Source organism: Chrysemys picta, chromosome 6, assembly GCF_011386835.1.
Source record: "Chrysemys picta bellii isolate R12L10 chromosome 6, ASM1138683v2, whole genome shotgun sequence".
Lineage (NCBI taxonomy): Eukaryota > Metazoa > Chordata > Testudines > Emydidae > Chrysemys > Chrysemys picta.
Genome location: NC_088796.1, coordinates 114,474,625 through 114,495,343, shown reverse-complemented (window position 1 = coordinate 114,495,343; position 20,719 = coordinate 114,474,625). Strand labels below are relative to the sequence as shown.

The following is a 20,719-nucleotide window of genomic DNA, read 5'->3' as shown; positions in this document are numbered from 1 at the left end:
AAGGGCAACTCTTCCATAGATTTAACATTTGCTCCTGATATCCAGGCATCCCAATTTTTCCCAATATGGTAGGCATGTCGGGTAAATGACACATCGGGTTTCCACCTTAGGGCTCTGAACCGCCGACGGGCATGCTCAGGTGTTAACCCCATTCTGATTCTGGCCTTGTTTTTAAAAAGTTCATAACTATTCATGTGTTCCTTAGGCATTTCAGCCGCCACTTCTGCTAAGGGTTCACTGAGCTGCGGCCTCAGCTCTACCATGTACTGGTCTGTAGTGATGCTGTATCCAAGGCAGGCCCTTTCAAAATTTTCTAAGAAGGCCTCAGTATCATCGCCTGCCTTGGAGGTGGGGAATTTTCTGGGATGGGAAGGGGTACCTGGAGAGGGGTTGTTAGGATTGGCTAGTATATTCGGCCTAGCCCGTGCTAATTCCAGTTCATGCTTCATCTCTTTTTCTCTCAGCTCCATAGCTCTCTTGTGGGCCTCCTCTTTGGCCTTCTCTTCTCTTTCTCTCTGCTCCATCTCTTTTTCTTTCAGCTCCATAGCTCTCTTTTGGGCCTCCTCTTTGGTTTTCTCTTCAGCTTCTTGCTCGAGTTTTTTTAATTGAAGCAGTCTCTGATTTTTTTTTTTCATTTTCTTCTGCTTCTAGTCTGGCCAGTTCTATTTTGTTAGCTACTTCTTTGGTAGTCATTTTCCTGTTTTCTTGTGCTGGGCCACACCCCTCTGCAGTTGACTGAAACTGGGATGCACTCAGCTCAGGCTGCTGCTGAGGTAACAGAGACTTTCTAACTAGCTATCCCTGAGAGGTAGAAAGAAAAAAAAACAATTCAGCTTGTAAATTCCTTTTACCAGCTGTTTGCTCACTGATTGAACCCTTCTCTTAACAAAGATCCTTGTTAAAAAAAAACTTAACACCTCTGCCTTCAGGCAAGGAGAGATAAGATATGCATCTACCTTCAGCTCTGCTTTCCAAGCAGCTAGAAAGGAGAAGAAAAACCTTACTGACTTTTGGTTTAAAATGATCCCACCGCTCTGCCACCATGTCAAGGCTGCTTCCCCACTTTGAACTTTAGGGTACAAATGTGGGGGCCCGCATGAAACTTCTAAGCTTAACTACCAGCTTAGATCTGGTCCGCTGCCACCACTCTCGATGATAATTCCCTTCCCTGGGTAGCCTTGAGAGACTCTTCACCAATTCCCTGGTGAATACAGATCCAAACCCCTTGGATCTTAAACCAAGGAGAAATTAACCATTCCCCCTCCTCCCTTCCACCAACTCCTGGTGGATCAAGATCCAACCCCCTTGGATCTAAAAACAAGGAAAATCAATCAGGTTCTTAAAAAGAAGGCTTTTAATTAAAGAAAAGGTAAAAATCATCTCTGTAAAATCAGGATGGAAAATAACTTTACAGGGTAATCAAACTTAAAGAGCCCAGAGAACCCCCCTAGCCTTAGGTTCAAAGTTACAGCAAACAGAGATAAACACCCTAGTAAAAGGTACATTTACAAGTTGAGAAAACAAAGGTAAACTAACATGCCTTGCCTGGCTGTTTACTTACAAGTTTGAAATATGAGAGACTTGTTCAGAAAGATGTGGAGAGCCTGGATTGATGTCTGGTCCCTCTTAGTCCCAAGAGCGAACAACTTCCCAAACAAAGAGCACAAACAAAAGCCTTTCCCACCCCACCCCCCCCCCAGGATTTGAAAGTATCTTGTCCCCTTATTGGTCCTTTGGGTCAGGTGTCAGCCAGGTTACCTGAGCTTCTTAACCCTTTACAGGTAAAAGGATTTTGGAGTCTCTGGCCAGGAGGGATTTTATAGTACTGTACACAGGAGAGCTGTTACCCTTCCCTTTATAGTTATGACAGCCTACCTGTTAGATGTTTCTCAGGGAGAGACAAGAAATAAACATATACATAGAGAATGCCCCTGTGTTCTCTCCCTCCCCCCCGAAAAAGGTAGTATTTTGTATAACGTTAAGTTTCCTCCAATGCAACGTACTTGCATTTTACACCTTCTTCTGAAATCCCCAACAAATATAGCAATATACTGTTCCAAATCACAGTGGGGCAGGTGGGTTTTCCTCACTGAAATTGGTGTACAATATTAGATTTCTTTCCGTTTCTTTATTCCCTGATTTCTACAGCAGTAGACCATGATGCGGAAATGAAGAAGTGGTTTCCCTGGCAACGATAACCATATGAAAGCTCTCAGAAGTCCCTCTTCTACTCAAGTGACTCCCTTCTATTCTTTCTAAACTGCCAAGTAAAGGCAGAAAATAAATTAATAAATTATCCCCATATTATTGTGGCAGGCGTTAATGTGCCCCCAGTACATAGAGGCTGGCAGATAATCACTAACACACAGTCTATGTGAATCACTTTCAACTAGTGGGACTTTCTGACGACCGCTCTATCTTTTGATTCAGTTTAACAGCATAATCTATTACTGGTGTATCTCTTCTTATTTTAAAGAGATATGCAGTTTCAGAAGGATAAGATTTTTCTGTTCTTTAGCCCTGTTAGAGACCATTCTGCCTGGAATGCCACTGGACGTTGGCTCTCCAGGTAGGGTTGCCAACTTTCAAACCGAACACCCCTGTCCCGCCCCTTCTCCGAGGCCCCGGCCCCACTGCTCCATCCTCCCTCCCTCCATCGCTCACTCTCCCCCATCCGCACTCACTTTCATCGGGCTGGGGCAAGGAGTTGGGGTGCAGGAGGGGGTGAGGGCTCTGGCTGTGGGTTCAGACTCTGGGGTGGGGCTGGGGATATGGGGCTTGGGGGTGCAGGAGGGGGCTCTGGACTGGGGCCAAGGGGTTCAGAGTGTGTGTGGGGGTTCGGACTCTGGGGTGGGGCCAGGGTTGAGGAGTTTGGGGTGAAGGAAGAGGCTCCAAGTTGGGGCAAAGGGTTGGAGTGCAGAGCAGAGGGGATAGAGGACTCCAGTTGGGGGTGTGGGCTCTTGGGTGGGGCCAGGTATAAGGGGTTTGAGGTGCAGGGGCAGTGGGTTGAGGGGGGTGCGGGCTCTGGGATGGAGTTTGGGTGTGGGAGGGGACTCCAGGCTAGGGCAGGGGTTGGGGTGCAGGAGAAGGTTCAGAGTGCAGGTCCCAGCCAACGGGAGCTGTGGACCTGGCCCTTGGGGTGAGGGCAGTGTCCGAAGCCTCCCTGGCCCCCATGTGTCTAGGGGCTACAGGGACCTGGTGACCATTTCCGGGAGCCACGCGGCACTAGGGCCAGCAGGAAGCCTGCCTTAGACGCGCTGCACTGCCGACCGGAGCCACATGGGTCCCTTTTCAAGCAGGAGTTCCGGTCAAAAACCGGAAGTCTGGGAACCCTGGCTCCAGGACTCTCCACCCTTCTTTTAGAAAATTAGAGACTGTTAGATTGCTTCACACTGCTCCTTATGCCTCCCTGGAATTGAAGGTGTTAATACAGTCAGTAATAATGAACCTCCTGCATTAATTAATGATTTTAAAATTATGAAGCTCTTACATCCAATTTGGATGCAATTTGTTTTTACTTAAATAGTGATCTCTTGATCCTGCATTCCTAATGGGAGCTTTCTATCAAGAAGTAGTATAACATTGAGCCTATAAGCCTTTATAACTCATGCAGAGACACTCTGTTCACTACAGTCATATCAACCATCAGAAATATATAGTTTCTCTAAATGAGTGCATTTCCAAAGCAAAACTTTCAACTAGTCTTATTTTTCCTTTATTTATTTTTTTAGGAAACAAACTCAATGCAGCATCTTAACAAGGGAGATGTTCACTGTTGCCCACTCTCCTGAGTTCATTGAGAGTCTCACAATATTTGGTGTTTAGCTCCTTGAGTCAGGTGATTATATGGTAATCACTAGAGGTTTTTAGGTTATTTTTTTAAGTTTCTAGCCCACATGATTGCTTACAAAAGCTTGAAAACGTGAAACCTAAAGTGGCTCAAGACTCATTAAGCAAATGGAAAGAATACAAAGCTAGCATTATTATTATTTATTATTAATTTTAATCTCATAGTAATCATTTTTGAATAATCATAATTTATGGACATTTGGGGTTGACAGTACTGAATTTTCCAGCTTTAATTTTCCTCTGGCAGACTTTAAGCAGTTTAGCCTAATGAACAGAGCACAGGCCTGGGACTCAGGGGACTCTGCCACTGGGCAAGTCACTTCTGTCTGTGCCTCAATCTTCCTATCTGTAAAATAGGGATAATGATGATTGATTTGTGCTTTACTGATTAAAAAGCACTATATAAGAACTAGGTGGTAATATTATGTATAATTTATTATTCACCTGAGGAGTCTGGTGACAAATCAGCTTCTGTACCAAATGACTGGAGGATAGCTAATGTGACACCAATTTTTAAAAGGGGTCCAGAGGTCATCCCAGCAACTACAGGCTGGTAAGCCTGACTTCACTACCAGGCAAACTGGTTGAAACTATAGTAAAGAACAAAATTGTCAGACACATAGATTAACGTAATTTGTTGGAAGAGTCCACATGGTTTTTGTAAAGGGAAATAATGCCTCACCAATCTACTAGAATTCTTTGAGGGGGTCAACTAGCATGTGGACAAGGGGCATCCAGTGGATATAGTGTACTTAGATTTTCCAAAAGCTTTGACAAGGTCCCTCACCACAGCTCTTAAGCAATGTTAGCTGTCATGGGATAAGAGAGAAGGTCCTCTTGTGGATTGGTAACTGGTTAAAAGGAAACAGGGTAGGAATAAATGGTCAGTTTTCAGAATGGAGAGAGGTAAATAGGTGTGTCCCCCAGGGGTCTGTACTGGGCCCAGTCCTATTCAACATATTCATAAATGATCTGTAAAAAAAGGGTAAACAGTGAGGTGGCAAAATTTGCAGATACAAAACTACTCAAGATAGTTAAGTCCCAGGCAGGCTGCGAAGAGCTACAAAAGGATCTCTCAAAAGTAGGTGACTGGGCAACAAAATGGCAGATCAACTTCAATGTTGATAAATGCAAAGTAATGGACATTGGAAAACATAATCCCAACTATGCATATAAAATGATGGGGTCTAAATTAGCTGTTACCACTCAAGAAAGAGACCTTGGAGTCACTGTGGCTAGTTCTCTAAAAACAGCCACTCAATATGCAGCGGCAGCCTAAAAAGCAAACAGAATGTTGGGAATCATTAAGAAAGGGATAGATAATAAGACAGAAAATATCATATTGCCTCTATATAAATCCACGGTATGCCCACATCTTGAATGCTATGCAGATGTGGTCACCCCATCTCAAAAAGGATATCGTGGAATTGGAAAAGGTTCAGAACAGGGCAACAAAAATTATTAGGGGTTTGGAACGACTTCCGTCTGAGGAGTGATTAATAATGCCAGAAGCTGGGAATGAACGACAGGGCATGGATCACTTGATGATTACCTGTTCTGTTCATTCCTTCTGGGGCACCTGGCATTGGCCACTGTCAGACGAGAGGATAGTGGCCTAGATGGACCTTTGGTCTGACCCAGTAAGGTCATTCTTATGTTGACTGGGACTTTTCAGCTTAGAAAAGAGACAGCTAAGGGGCGATATGATTGAGGTGTATAAAATCATGCCTGGTGTGGAGAAAGTAAATAAGGAAGTGTTATTTACTCCTTCTCATAACACAAGAATTAGAGGTCACCAAATTAAATTAATAGGCAGCAGGTTTAAAACAAACAAAAGGAAGTATTTTTTTCACACAGAGGACAGTCAACCTGTGGAACTCTGCCAGAGGATGTTGTGAAGGCCAAGACTATAACAGGGTTCAAAGAAGAACTAGATAAATTCATGGAGAATAGGTCCATCAATTGCTATTATCCAGGATGGGCAGGGATGGTGTCCCTAGCCTCTGTTTCCCAGAAGCTGGGAATGGGCGACAGGGAATGGATCACTCGATGATTAACTGATCTGTTCATTCCCTCTGGGGCATCTGGCATTGGCCACTGTAAGAAGACAGGATACTGGGCTAGATGGACTTTTGGTCTGACCCAGTATGGCTGTTCTTATGAGTCGCATTGACTGCAGTCAGCCTCCTCTACAGAGTGAGGGTTGCAAGACTACTCTCTTTTGAACTCTTTAAAATAAAGTCTTGAGTGGGGTGTAACCAGGAGTGCAGAAGGGTTTTCTTTACATAATTCACATCATGGAAATTTGCAGGTTATTGAGAAGATAGGACAGGAAGGACTTGGAAGTATGCATGGGTGACTGACAGGAGAGTTGAAAATCCTCACCCCTATTGCATTTGATAATTTGAACTTGAAAAATCAGCAGCCAGACTGAAAATATACATTTTCCACTGCACTTCCTTATTGATGGCTAGCATAGCATTAGCCTATTGCATCAGATGTACCATGCTATTATAGCTACAGCAAAACTACAGCCGTGTGAGGTAAGCTGTCTCAAGACTCTTTTTGGAGTCTGCTTACCTTATATCCCTTGCTCCCACAATCTCATGAGAAAAACATTTAAATGTTTTGCTAGATTTTTGTTTAAGTTGCTGAAGCTGTTTTCACCCTCATGGGCAGCTTTATGTTTCCATGTATTATGTCAAAGGGAACATTGTTCTTTAGATTCAGTGCATAAAAAGTAAATTTGTGTTTGTGTTTACAAACAACAATGAAGTCTTGCTTCTATTAATCTCAGCTCTGTAATCTACATAGTGACACCTGAAGGATGGCCCTTCAGACCCAGCTCCCTAATTCACCCTTGGTTGTCTGAAACAGGAAGTGGGTGGCTACAATTATTTGCTTTCTCTCAAATGGTATGAATGCAAAGCAAATAGTCTTTTTGGAGGAAATGTATAAAGCTGGTGGGCCAAATTCATCTTTGTACATCAAGTTGCTCTGTGGATGAATCTGGCCCAGTTGCTGTTAGAAAAATCCCTGTAAGAGTAGCCATTTGCTGTGAAACTTGGATAATAGCATTCCGAAGAGGAGTAGTTGAGTTGTATTTGTGAATTGCCCCTGTTTAGAATGATGATACATATGATTCAGGCTGCTTTTCTCCTGAAATATATTGTCTGGAATAGCTTCACTTTAATTTGTTGGAGGGGTTACAATGAGAAAGCCTCTGTCCCAGAATGAAATATATGAACAGAAGGCTAAAATGCCATGAAAGAAATTGAAATGGGGAGATGAGATGAGATGAGGTCAGAAATTTAGCAGGACAGACGACTGGTGATCTGATTTATTTTGCTCGGGGACAATCATTTCGTACCCTTTTGATTTGCAGAGATCATGCCACTATCTCCGGCCCTGATACCCTATCTGACTGGGAGCTGTAACTAGAATACCACAGAATACTTCACTGGTGATTTAATGCTTGGTTCTGAGTTGTGCAGAGCACCACCTGCATGGTACTGGGTGCCATCAAATCTCATTTAAGTCTATGGAATTTGAGGATGCCCAGCGCCATACAAAGAGAACTCAGCACCTTGTAGAACTGGCCCCTAAAGACATGTGAAAATCCCATATGTGAGCTTGCCATTTGCCGAACTTTCTGATAGAAAGATAAACTAACAGCTTGTGTTTTGAACTATGAAAACATTCTGAAAATTATCTGTCAGTGATCTGCTAGAGTTTCCTTCAGACTTATACAAAACTTTCAAAATTACTTTTATCATGATCCCAGAGGTCTCAAAATATTATTGTGCAAACTTCCCACTTTTGTATTTAGAAAACTTTGATTTTCATTTCACATGGATAATTTCACCATGAATTTTCCCTAAGAAGCCCTCTGGATCTGAGCTCTGTCAACAGCTGAGGACTGGGACATAACATTGGACCCCTTTCCATCCAGTGACCTTAGGTCAGATGAGTATTTTGTCCTGGAAAAAATCTTCTGTAATCATCCAAGTCAAATTCAGGCCTTCCCAGAATTCTCTGGAGCAGCTCTTCCTTATTAAGAATGAGGCTAAGATGTTTAAAATGCAGCTTGTGGTAGAAAAGGATAATACTAGTCATCTCCTGTTTTTTGAAGGAATATAAGACATGGGAAGAAAATATTTCTGGTTTCTCTTAGGTAGAAGAGATACCTAATGCTTGCTGGAAGACCAAAGATGCACATCTTTGCACATCTATGAATAAGTACAGTTAGCTGGAAAAATGTTTGAATACTTGTTTAACGGCCTCTTGGGTGGACCCTTCAATGACACTATGCATGAAGGCCCCAATTCAGAGAAGCACTTAATCATATGCATACCTTTTATCGACATCACGGAGACTACTCACATACTTAAAGTGACACAAGTGCTTTAGTGGTTTACTGGATCAGGACGGATATCTTCATCCATTCCATTAGAGGCCAACCTCTCTAACCTTAATCTGAAGATTGAGGAGGGTAGCATCATGATAGAAATATTGATTGTGGCCTATGTGCCAGTCTGCCAAAAGAGGAAGAGCTTCTCATTCCTCCTGTATTTTCAGAACCAGGGCACAGAGTGGAATGATCAGGTAAGAAATTCTCCTTTTGTATAGGTTTCAGAGTAGCAGCCGTGTTAGTCTGTATCCGCAAAAAGAACAGGAGTACTTGTGGCACCTTAGAGACTAACAAATTTATTAGAGCATAAGCTTTTGTGGGCTACAGCCCACTTCTTCTATATGCATCCGAAGAAGTGGGCTGTAGCCCACGAAAGCTTATGCTCTAATAAATTTGTTAGTCTCTAAGGTGCCACAAATACTCCTGTTCCTTTTGTATAATGTTTAGAATTTTATGCAGTGTGTCCTTCTACCTGAGTAAGAAATGCTGTCATTTACATTTTTAATCAACCTCCAGCTGCCTAAACTGGAATTATAGCAGCAGTACTGTATACAATATGGGTCTGGTATATCTTTAATAACAAAAATGTATGACTGCCTCTGATGCTGACCTTTGTTTCACACACACACACACACAGTTTACATTTTTGTAACCCAATTTACAAAAAAGTACTCAATCTTGAGTCTAACAAAGCAGATCTCTTTATATGAGTATTCTTTATATATTATATATATCTTGGCAGGCATAAAGAATGCCACTTCTAATCATGACCAACCAATCTTCAGGTCTAATTTGTATCAACATGGTGCAAGTGAGAGAGAATTTTAACTTTTGTTTGCATGTTTATTCTACCTATCTATTCTATGGTGCCTATCACTAGTATTTAAGGGCAGAATTTTCAAAAACAACCTAAGTCCAATTTTCAAAAGTGATTTAGGCCCAGTTTCTAAAAGGTATTCAGGTGCCCAACTCCCACTGATTTCAACCAGCCATTTGGGGATTGATTTTCAAAAGAACTCAGCATCCAGCAGCTCCTGCTAAGGATACTAGCTCTAGACCAACATTTTCAGAAGGGACCAGTGATTGTGGCTGCCTTAGTTTCTAGATGCCCAACTTGAGACACCTCAGGGGCAGCGCCGCATTATTGCCTAGGCCGACAAATTTGCAGGGGCGGAAGCTCCCCTCCGTGCCCCGCCCCCCTGCTCCAGCTCAACTCCGCCTCTTCTGCAAGCGCGCCGCCGCGTCCTGTTTCTCTCCCCTCCCAGTGCTTGCACCGCGAAACAGCTGTTTTGCGGGGCAGGGAGGGAGGGGGGAGGAGGGGGAACGCCGCGCACTGGGGGAAGAGGCGGGGCCGGGGGTGGGGATTTGGGGAAGGGATCCAAGAGGGGAGGAGAGGGGGCGGAGTTGGGGCGGGGACTTTGGGGAGGGGGTTGGAATGGGGCAATTATTTCCCGGCCTAGGGGCAGCAAAATTATTAATCCGCCACTGCTCAGGGGTCATGATTTTCAGAAAATGATAAGCACCCCATCTCTGAAAATCGGAGCTTTTTAAGGTGTTTCAAGTTGGACATCCAAAATCACGGGTTACTATATAAAAAATCATGGCCCTAGCGTTACAATGGCATCTGCTTAGGTGCTGAGCACTGTGGAGAATTGGACCCACAGAACCCAAACCTGAAAGGTGCAGGAGAGTGCTAAGTGCTCCCCACAGTCATTGACTCCAGTGGGGGTTAGAGTGATCAGCACCTCAATTGTACTTTGCCTTCCAATGCAAACTCTGACTCAGGCAAAGGCCTGGGTGAATAGCTGGGCCTTGCAGCACTTCCTGGAGGTTGCTTGACAGTTTCCAAAACTTGTTAGGAAGCCACAGTTGGTAGAATTTAAACAAGCTTTGGTGAGCAACCCTGCTAACCTCCTCAGCTTCAAAAGAGATGAAAGTGTCTTGTTACCTTAAAATACACTTGCTTCTGCTTTGATGGTGTTTTGAGAGGTTTCTGCTCTGACACTGCATCAAAGCTGAAGTGAGCATGATGTGAAACAGCACAGTTTAAAAAATACTCTTACACTTTCGCCTTCCAGCTGCAGGGTCTTATTCCTAATTCCTGTTTTCAGCCCAATTCAATGCACGTATTAACTAAAAAGACAGAGCATTTTTGCCCTCTCCTCTCACCTACCATTTTCTGTTTTAAGGCAAGAGTTAATAAATACATTTTGAAATTAATAATATTTTACTCTCTTCCCATCCACAGATTACCATCTCTCATTCCCATTTCATGACAAAATTAAAAGACATCTTCATTTCTACCTTCCTCCTCTGGGCTACAGGTTCCTATCCAACACCTTTTCAGCCATGATACTAAAACGCAGTAGTCCAAACTCACCTTTGTTATAATTCCATTGCAGTCATCCACTGCAGAGTTGTGTTAGGGGGATGAATGTTGCCTCAGATGATTAAAAGGCTTCTCCTGTCCCAGATGAAGTACTAAGTAGGTTCAATGCAAATGAACAAGGCAGGGTTGATTTAAGGATAAAAGCCCTGTGAGCAATGAACTCTGAGACTCAAATAGCAAGACCTATCGTGGGTTATGAGACATCGGCCATCGAAATGATACATCATTTTTTCCAGCCGTCAGATCTCTGACCTTCTCCCATTCTAGTCCATTCAACACACTACAGCTAAAATTATCTTCCTTGCCCTCTAAACTGATTGTGTCATATACAGTTCTACACACTCAGGTCCCCTCCGCTGGCTTCTGATCCCATTCCACCCCAATTTCAAATACCAGCCTCACTTTTCAAGGCTCTGCACACTGGCTCTTTACTACGACTGTGCCTTTTGGTGACTTGTTTGTTGATTTTTCATTTGATTGAAATGCATCCAGCCATAACTCTGCCACTCTCCTGGGAATTTTTTTCCCCACTACATTTTTGTTTCACACCTCTTCCTCCATCTGGAACAACCTCCTCCCTCCATTATGCCAAACAGCCTCCCTCTGCTCTTTCAAATCCATCCTAAAACCTCTTTTTTCAAGCTAGCATTCTGGTAGCAACAACTGGCCTATTCATTTGCTTCACCTTATAATCCTTTAATTTACCTCACAGTATGGAATAATATATTTCCATCTTTAAAAAATCCCCAACCTTTAAGGCTGACCTTGTCTGATCTCACTGGTTCAATCACTCTGTTTCCCGGCTGCATTCCTTCCACCCTCACTTTCTGTATTTTGTCAGTCCTGCCTTGTTACAGTTCTTTAAGGTAGTATTTACCCAGTGGCTTTCTATAAATTAGCAATCAATAAGACAATAAAATCAGGAGCCTGAATAAATAAAATAAAGTTCACTCACCATTCAAAGTTGTTAGTTCTTGCTCCCCCTTTTATTTCATTTTTCCCTAACTCTCCTTTCTCTTCTCTTCTCTTCCTCACTCCTTTTGCACCTGTTGCCTTCTTTCACAACATTCCTTTCAGTTTTCTCCCCTTTGTTTCCTGTTCTGCCTTTTCTCTTGGTCTCCATTTTCTTCCTGTATCCTTTCCTTTCTTCCCCCTGTTGCCTGGCCATCCCATCTCCTTTTTTCTCTCTCCTCTAAAACCTTCCCTGATCTTTTTCCTTTCTTTCCTTTTTTCCTGAGTCCCTTAACTTTTCTTGCCTTTTCCCTTTAGATTCATTGTCTTTCCCTTGCCTTAGGGTCCCCAAACATCTTTTGTCTTCTTTCTATCCTTCTTATTCCAGGCTCCCGCACCTCTATTCCCTTCTCATTTTTATAAGGCTTCTCGGAGCTCTATTCCTTCCATAAATCCCCCATCTCTATCAGTGCCGGATTTACATCTTATGCACCCTTAGGCACAGCATCTTCAGTGCCCCTCTGCCTACAGCTGACCTTTGTGTTTTTTCCATAAAAAATGAAACTTTTAATCATTTTTTAAATTTTAGGCATCCCTAGGCATGTGCCTACTGTGCCTAATTGGAAATCCGGCCCTGATCTCTGTTCCCTCTCCCCAGCCCTGAGAGTGGGGCAATGGGTGAAGTTGATGCTGGCACCTCCATTCCTGAAGAGGAAACCTGCCACTCCCTTTGCTGTTCCACTCCATTCACCCACTCCTCTCCCCACATTGGACTTCCCTCTGCACACACTATTGTCTTCTTTCTTACTTCTTTTGGGACCCCATGCTCAGTCCCTCCCTACCATATTTCCTCTTTGCCTCGGCATCCCCTCCTAATTCTCTTGTCCCTGAGCCCTCTTCCCACGCAGGGGTTCACAAATTTTTTACCAGCACGACCCCATTTCAATGAAGTATTTCCTGCCTGGGCCCCAAACAGCACAGAAGACGCAATTTTGAAGAGCTAAATGGCATCCTCTGCACAGTAGCGATTGCCATGACCCATCTGCTGGTGGCACACCCCCATTTGGGGTCGTGACCCACAGTTTGGGAACAGGTGCCCTATGGCTTCCTCCCACAGTTTTCTCCCACCTCTTTCTCTGAGCCCTTGTCCCAGTTCTCTCAGCCCTCTCCAGCTCTGTGGTTCCTCTTTCCCTTTTATCTCTCTCCCCCAGCCACCATTTTCTCTCCTGTCTCTTTGGACGCTCACTTCAGCTTATTAAAAGGAAAGATGCTCCTGAGCCATGGTTGCAGCAGCAGCAGCACGGTCCTCTCCTGCGTTACACCCACTCAGGACCGGCTCTGGCTTTTTGGCCGCCCCAAGCGCAAAAAACAACAACAAAAAAACCTGCGGCGCAGCCGGAGCGCGGGTGCAGGGGGACCGGCTGGGGTCGGGGGAGCGGGAGGGAACGGGTGGGAGAGAGAGAGAAGGGGGCGGCCAGGGCTACAGCAGGGGTGCTGCCACGCGGCCCCTCCTGCCCCGCCCCCTGCCGGGAGGGCTCCGCACCACTCCTGTTGGCTGGGAGGGAAGGACGCAGGCTGCCCTGCAGGGCTTGCTGCAAGGCGCTCACGTCCTCCGCGCCTATGCCGCCCCCTACAGGGCGGCCAGAGCGGAACAAGAACAACAACAAAAAAAGCGGCCGTGCCACCCTAGGATTGGGCAGAACGCCACCTCCAACAATCTGCTGCCCCAAGTACCAGCTCTCTCAGCTGATGCCTGGAGCCAGCCCTGCACCCACTGACATGTGCATCCCAGGAAGGGAGGCTCAGCCGGGCTGGGCAGAGGCAATCTGCCCCATGCAGTGTTTTGCTAGCTCAGAGCAGAGTGCTGGAGGCAGAGCCAGGGAACTGGCAAGGGCCAATGTGCAGACTTCAAGACAGTCTAGTTTCCTAGGCGAGTCAGCTGCTGGGTGCTGAAGTCAGTCCCTTAGACAAGGGAGGGTAGGAGCAGGACCTGGGGTTGAATCCAGCCAGCAGCCCATTTGTTTACACAGAGCTCATAGATTTGGGGGCGGGGGAAGACACTCAGCCTTTGCTGACCTTGCTGCTCCTTAGATCTACCCTGCTCCAAGGTGAGCTGCAGGCAGATCTGACAGGTAACTAGAGTGGGGCATGCTGGTATGTTTAATGCCAGCCTACAGTGGCTTATTCACTAGAGTTTGAATTGCCTGTCTATAGCTCTCATTTAAGCCACAAATGTCAAAATATTTTATTCAATAGCAAACATAATGTATTATCAGGGCTGACTGTTCTTGAGTTCATGCCTTTTAGCAAACAACTTTTGAAACGGTGCCCTCGCCTCACTTTAGAACAGCATTCAACAGTTAACATGCTTTTTCGGTTGGGTTTTTTTTTTTAAGCCCTCCTTTAAAGCAAAGTTTTTCTAACATAGAGGAGCTGATTTTGTTCCCATTAAAGTCAACTGCGAAATTGCCACAGATTCTCAATGCGAGAAGAGCCACTATAATGGGGCTGTCCTGGGAATTAGCTCTCATTTCACCAGAGCACCTTGTCTAGTGTTGTCTCGTCCATCATCACTCTCCCCTGCGATGTCCTCGTCTTGTTTCTCTCCCCGCTTCCCGGAGACCCAACCGTCCTCAGTCCACCCACTTGCCTCGGTGGCAAACTGCACTATCTGGTCTAGCCACTTGCCTCGGTGGCAAACTGCAGTTCACGCACTGGCCACTCCCCTCAGTGGCAAGTGGGGGGGCAAATACGTGGGGAGACCCAGGCCCGCCTGCTACTCTGGGTCCCGGGCCAGGGATCCTATAGCAGGCAGCCACTGCCTCTCCTCCTACTCCACTGTCTGTTTCCCTGGGCCACTTCCCCACAGCCCTAGCCACCTTCTCCACCCTTGCTTGTATCAGGGCCTCAGTCTGGCAGCCCTCTGGCTGGAACTCCCTCTTGCTCCCTGACCCTGCCCAGCACTGCTCTGTCGATGGTGCTGTTTCTCTCTACCCTCCAACAGGGCAGGCAGCCAGTCCTCTTCCCTTAGCCTCCAGGGAGAGACTGCCTCTGTTCTGCTCAGCAGCCCTTCTTATATGGGCCAGCCTGGCCCTGATTGGCTGCTTCACTAAGCCTTCTCCCTATTGGCTCAATAAGCCCTCTTCTAATTGGCTGGGTTCTGCGCAGCCTCCCCAAGGGTGCTTTAACCCTTGTTCCGCCTGTGTGGGGCAGCCGCCCCACCACAGCCACAATATACATCAGGCCAGATCCTCAGCTGGTAATAACTTCAAGATGTGAGGGGAAAAAAGACAGAAATGTTGCAAAGAGGACAAAAGTGTGATTAGAACTAAAACATCTATTTACCGTCATACAAATACATATACAAATACATTAGAAGCAAGAGGAAGACCAAGGACGGAGTAGACCCATTACTCAATGAGGGGGGGTAGACAATAACAGAAAATGTGGAAATGGCAGAGGTGCTTAATGACTTCTTTGTTTCAGTTGTCACCAAGAAGGTTGGTGGTGATTGGATGTCTAACATAGTGAATGCCAGTGAAAATGAGGTTGGATCAGTCTAAAATAGGGAAAGAACAAGTCAAAAATTACTTAAGCAAGTTAGATGTCTTCAAATCACCAGGGCCTAATGAAATGCATCCTAGAATACCAAAGAAGCTGACTGAGGAGATATCTGAGCCATAAGGACAACCTGGGGAATTACAGACCAGTCAGTTTAACTGCTGTACCCAGAAAGAGAATGGAGCAAATAATTAAGCAATCAATTTGCAAACACCTAGAAGATAATAAGGTGATAAATAACAGTCAGAATGGATTTGTCAAGAACAAATCTTGTCAAACCAACCTCATAGCCTTCTTTGACAGATAGGGGGAAGTGATAGATGTGGTATATCTTGACTTTAGTAAGGCTTTTGATACTGTCTTGCATGACCGTCTCATAAACAAATTAGGGAAATACAACCTAGATGGAGCTACTATAAGGTGGCTGCATAACTAGGTGGAAAACCATTCCCAGAGAGTAGTTATCAGTGGTTCATAATGAGTGGGGTCCCGAAGGGTTCGGATCTGGGTCCAGTTCTGTTCAATATCTTCATCAGTGATTTAGATAATGCCATAGAGAGTACACTTATAAAGTTTGCTGGGAGGGGTGCAAGTGCTTTGGAGGACAGGATTAAAATTCAAAATGATCTGGACAAACTGGAGAAATGGTCTGAAGTAAATAGGATGAAATTCAATAAAGACAAATGCAAAGTACTCCAATTAGGAAGGAACAGTCAGTTGCACACATACAAAATGGGAAATGACTGCCTAGGAAGGAATACTGCTGAAAAGGATCTGGGGGTCATAGTGGATCACAAGCTAAATATGAGTCAACAATGTAACACTGTTGCAAAAAAAAGCAAACATCATTCTGGGATGTATTAGTAGGAGTATTGTAAGCAAGACACAAGAAGTCATTCTTCCGCTCTACTCTGCGCTGATTAGGCCTCAGCTGGAGTATTGTGTCCAGTTCTGGGCACCACATTTCAGGAAAGATGTGGACAAATTAGAGAAACTCCAGAGAAGAGAAACAAAAAAGATTAAAGGTCTAGAAAACATGACCTATGAAGGAAGATTGAAAAAATTGGGTTTGTTTAGTCTGGAGAAGAGCAGACTGAGAGGGGTCATAACAGTTTTCAAGTACATAAAAGGGTGTTATAAGGAAGAGGGAGAAAAATTGTTCTTCTTAACCTTTGAGGATAGGACAAGAAGCAATGTGTTTAAACTGCAGCAAGGGCTGTTTAGGTTGGACATTAGGAAAAACTTCCTAACTGTCAGAGTGGTTAAGCACTGGAATAAATTGCCTAGGGAGGTTGTGGAATCTCTATCATTGGGGATTTTTAAGAGCAGGTTGGAGAAACACCTGTTAGGGATGGAATACTTAGTCCTGCCTTGAGTGCAGAGGACTGGACCAGATGACCTCTCGAGGTCCCTTCCAGATCTATGATTCTATGCTTTTCATATAGAGTAAAATATTAAAATGTGCCTTAATTTACATAAAAGGAAGCAATTCTGCTTTTCCCTGCCAATAGCCTTGTAGAGAACTAGTTAAAATAATGTTTATAATTTATCTGCAGTTCTGCAATCCTTTAATTTGCTATCCTGAACAAACCCTCTCCTGATACGTTAAACAGAAATATTGCCTTTTAGCTAATTCTCAGTCTCTTCTACAGAAGATGCAAATTAGTGGCCTGATTCTATTCTCCTCCCTCCCCCCCCCCCCGCTCCCCGGTTCTAAGCTCCCCCTAAATACAGCTTCTAGGCTATGATGGTGTTCAGCTCCTCTAGAATCAGGTCATAGGATTTTACTCAAATCATTCACAGTCCACAACATGCATCTTTAAAAGCATCCTGTATACTAAGGGCTATAGGTTGTGTAATACAGAAGAACAGAAAATGCCTTCAGTGCTGTAAGAAGGTTTGTGCAATGTTTTGCAGTACACTGCAGAATAAAATGTAACAGAATTTTAATATCTCTACTCTAGGTGGGTGGTGGTAGGGAACAAGATTTTATTTATGAAAGCCTCTGTATTTTTAATATCTCACATTAGGACATTCTAAAAGTTTCTAGTGATCATTCAGAGAATGCTTATGAACTTTAAAACAGTAGCAATCATTCACGATTCTCAGCCTGTATGTCAAATTGAATGCAATCTGTCATGGAAGAGATTGCATAATCAGAGCCACAGCATTTGGACATATTCAAGACGCTGATAGATCCTACATTCAGGCAGGTGGAATCTGAATAAAAGGAAGAAATAAAAAATTGTCACATTTCATGACACATTTTATCCTAAACAAAATTCTGCCCTCTGCTCCATCAGAATTGAGCTGTAAAGCTGGAGTAAGTTTATCAGAAAGTAGGTTGCTGTATAAAAATTTGAACTGCTCTGTGTTTGCAATCCTACTAAATCTAAACAATTCGGGTTACTAGAGAACAAATCTCATCTCTTTTTTTTCTTTGCTTAGGATGCCTGTCAATTATATTAAACTCAAGTCATTCTCATTTTGTGACGTGACTAATGATAGTTAATACAACCTTTCTGAACCACCATTATTCATCCTAAAGAGAAATTGATATTACCAGAAACAATGATTACCCCATCACCAGAATACAAAAGAGTTTGTATTATTATCTCCTGATTGAATTTTTAATTCATGTATGATAACAAAGCCTTATTTATTTTTAAAAAATATTAACACACAAAATCACACACAATGCCTAACATTAAAAAAACTTTAACAGTAAAACAACCTTCCTTTTGTCAGAAATAAAACCAAAGAAAAATGGCTTTTAAAATAAATTAGACCCAAGAAAACCTAGTAAAAGAAAAAAAAAATCTCGCATCGTGATAGGAAGCTTGCAAACCATCAGGGGAAGCCAATTACATAAGGAAGAGACCCCTATTCCTACATCTGTGAGTATGTCTACACTGCAATTAAACAGCCCCACAAGCTCAATTCAGCTGGCACGGGCCAGTTGCCTGTATCTAATGACCATGTAGACATACTCTGACCAATGGAAAGAGCTTCCCAGGTGATTTTAGTTGCCTTGAGAAGGTGAGAATCTCTCTTCCAGATAAGAGAGAGACAGCAAGGCACAGATAGGTGAAGTGATTTTAAAATTCTCAATATTCTCTCTCCAATTCTAGTGATCTTTCACTGTATGATGATGTTTAAACTGGATTTTATGGTGTCTAGTGTAGTGATGGTGTCTGTCTACTTCTATAAAGCATCAGACAGCATAGAATAAATAATGAACATGAAAAGTATGTGTGTTAACCTAAATTGGGCTCGATCCTGCAAGGTGCTGAGAATTGCTGAATTGCTAATAATGTATATACATATCAATATATTAATTCTTGTGGATTGCAAATTTTGTTAGGATTTGAGATTGCAGTTTATATTAGCATTTGGGAAAAAAAAGTCCTTGTGGCTTATTCCCTGTATTCACTAAACAGGCTGTTAAATGTGTATTTGGGCATTTTCAAAGGTTATTTATACTCACATCCATAATGCCTCTGAAGGAAGGAGCCATTAGCATCCTTTATATATGAACAAGTTAGAAAAGACCAAAGGAAAAAAAATCCCCTGGTTGTGAGTGAGAAATAGCCTGGTAGACCCGAATTGTTTATTTTCAGCCCTTGCCGTCTAAGATATAAATCCATTCTAATGCACAGCTTATACCTCGTGTGCTGAGTTTGACTGGAGTGATTTTTATGGCTGAGTTATAAACCCCTGAAAATAAGAGTGTATAATGGAAACATGGACAAACCTTTAACTAGCATAGCTGGCAGGCTCTGCTGCACCGGTGCCTCTTTCCTCAGGACTCCAGCAATAAACAAACTGTCAAAGATGTCTCCTCTCTGAGCGGCTTCTATGCTGTACCAAAGTGCTGATAGCCAAGAGGTCATGGATGACTGTGTCCTCAGAAATCTCAAGGCAAACATTTGGGTAAAGCCAGAGGGAACGAACTTAGGAGCAGACGTTTTTTCCTTCGTTGCTTTGCTTCCAAACATTAATGCTGCACCTCAGCAGCATTAAATCCATTTCAGACATATATATTTTTAATGGAGGATTAAGGTTAGCCTTTGCATCATTCATTTCAACATTAGTGCAGACTGTCTTGCAAGTATCAAACTGAAGAGACTTTGTTGGCCTAATTTAGTGCAGCGGCTGCAGCAGTAGGAGCACCAGATAAATTATTTCAGCCAGGCTCTTTAATTAAGTTTTCAGGTACCTTATATACCTATGTGTAGAAAGATACATAGATATGAACTGAAAAGTCATTTAAAAGATATAAATATACCCTTTGATATTAAATGACTCTGACTTCTGTGTGTGTGTGAAGTATTCAGGAAGGCATCTCAGTGGAGATGATCTCACAGGTATCAAATGTAATTCATATGATGATTAGGCACTAGCATGCACAGGAGCGTAGCAGCCATACCACTGTATGACAAGGATGTGTCCTATTAGGCTTTCTAGATATAGGAGTTGTGGCACAGTAGCCTTAGAAGGATGTATGATGGCAAACAGAGAGCAGGAGTCTCAGACATGCCTTTACCCATCAATGACTGTAATCATTTAGAGGATGGCAGCAGGTTGGCAAATGAGGGGTCATTGCCAGTCCCTTCTTCTTACTTGGATTCTCTGTCACATCAAACAGCAGTAGCAGGAAAGTCCAAGTCCCAGAGGTAAAGCTTATACTGTGTACTGTGCTGTTAAATTGCTTCCATTCTGGAGCCACGCTGTGCATTGCATGTGTTGATCTGAGGAAAGCTAGTCCATGCGTTCATTCCATTCTGTATGCCCAGAAAGTTAGACAATCTCCCCCCATATAAACTATGTGACAAAGTGGGTGTTTCATTATTTTATCTTGTAGCCCATCAAATATGTTCTCAAATTCTTGGACTAGAGATATTCATTTGATTAGGGTTTTTTTTTTTCTAAACAAGCTTTGGTTTTTAAGTTTCAAACTTAAATTATTTTTCCCCCTTATAAATTAACCAGTTTGGTTGGGAATTATAGAAGATCTATGTATCATTATAATGGAGAAAGGCTGATGACCTGTGGATTATGTTGCTTTTAACTTTTGTTTACTCCCCATCCCACAAAATTGTAAGGACATAATGTGTCTCTATATAATCTTTTCATGAATCTCTGTTGTGGGAGAAGCATATGTGAACTGTCACTTGGCAAAAGATCAATACTAGGATCTTACAATACCCGATTGTTGCTCTGTTCGTGCTTCATGTTACATGGTCCTTTTTGTGTGTGTGAAAGATTGCGGGGGGCTGGGGGATTGGCTTGTTCTGTGGGAGCCTCTTCTAGAGAAACTTCATTATAATGTTTTATTGTTCCCAGCCTGGCTCTCTGAATAATCTACATGATAAAATTTCACCTTTCATCACCACAGAGATTTCCATGTGTCTCTGTGTCAAGGCCAGTTCAAAGCCATATTATCAGGCACCACTATGATATGGGTTAAGTATAGACAAAACTTTCCTTATGGTGCTTAACACCTAGGGCCTGATTCCCTCTTACTTAAACTGGTGTGATTCCCCTGACTTCAGTGA

General features: G+C 43.3%; 1 protein-coding gene across 6 annotated transcripts in view; it reads left to right on the top strand.

Annotated features, from left to right (window-relative positions):
* Window positions 1-20,719, top strand: part of LINGO2 (leucine rich repeat and Ig domain containing 2) — a 760,588-nt gene that overhangs the window by 635,818 nt on the left and 104,051 nt on the right. The gene's annotated exons all lie outside the window — the stretch shown is intronic.